Below are 1,506 nucleotides of genomic sequence, written 5' to 3' on the forward strand. Positions count from 1 at the left end.
AGAGAGAGAGAGAGAGAGAGAGAGAGAGAGAACAGACCTATGGAAAAATACCAGACACGCCCAATCACATACAAAGTTATACCTAACAAAATTGCACATGCAACGTAGCACCAATTGAAAAAAAGGATGGCATGCCTCTTATTTTCTTAGGAGATCAAGATGCTTATTACAGATCAGTGAAGCATAAAATTATGTCGAGGCTTATCATTGCAATAATTAATAGAATATTTCTTGCACATAACTTTTTAGTGCATCTTTTTCGCTTAGAATATAAATCATTTCTTAATTATTCTTAGTTTTTTATTTAACAACGATTAAAAAATTAGGAACATTAGCCAATATTATATCATAAAATTATATAATAAAAATCAAAATAATTTTACTATTTATAAAACTATACTATCAGATATTATTGAAATTGTTTTCTCTATAATATACAACTTAATAATATACAACTTAATAATCATTTGCAAACAGATAATCCATTGAGTATTGTTGAGAGGAAGAATTCTTTAGGATGATTTTTTTAAAGATCTCACTAAAATATCTTAAGAATGATAAAAAAAATCATTCTGTAAGACATTTTCTAAAAGAGCTCTTTATGTCTATTTATAAATACTATTAATAAACATTTATGCGATACCGCTAATAGATAGATGCGATAGAGTTCTGTTTCTTATAAGTAAAAAAAATCATATAGGATAGAATGAAATTAAAGGCTTAGTATAATGAAATCTTTCATTCATATTCTAATAGAGGTTGGGACGATTTTTAAAAACAACTCTCCTAAATTACATTCTATGATAAAAAAATTAATGAGATATTGAGTATGAAAAATAAATGAGTATTTTAACAAGTATATCGTTTAGTGTAAAGAAAAATTATTTTAAGGATCTGTGTAATATTTACATAAAATACAATTCTTGTTAATGTAAACATTTTCTTGATATATAAAAAATCAAATTTAGAATTTTTTTTTAATATCATTTAAATGACATCCTTTTTTCTCTAAAATCGTTTTATTTACACAGATTTCTCGAGACGTTTCTCCAGCTTTAACATTGGACAAAGTACGAACTTTCTCCATTAGTTACTTCAATTCGGGATAATACTCGTTTGGATTAGAACAAGGCTTATATATTCACAGAATGCAACCCACAGGAAATCTACGACAGCTAAAACAAAATTACGGACTTTTATTGACCGTTTCGTTGAAACAGTAATAATATATATGTACTTGGAACATACATTCTGCATTAAAAAATTATTTGTTGTTAAGGAATAATAAAAAAACTAAGATCAAATTTATATTATTTATAATATACGATATCTGGTACACAATATTATTTAAATTGCGTTTTTTTAAAATAATACAGAATTGATAATTATACTCTTACGGAAAAAAAAACAGTGAAAATTTCAAAGAAATACTGAAAATTGGTATACAATGTTTTTAAACTGATAAGTAAAGAGGGATTAGAAATAAGAAATTAACGATAAACACAC

This window comes from Atta cephalotes, assembly GCF_000143395.1.
Source record: "Atta cephalotes unplaced genomic scaffold scaffold00004, whole genome shotgun sequence".
In the NCBI taxonomy this organism is placed as follows: domain Eukaryota; kingdom Metazoa; phylum Arthropoda; class Insecta; order Hymenoptera; family Formicidae; genus Atta; species Atta cephalotes.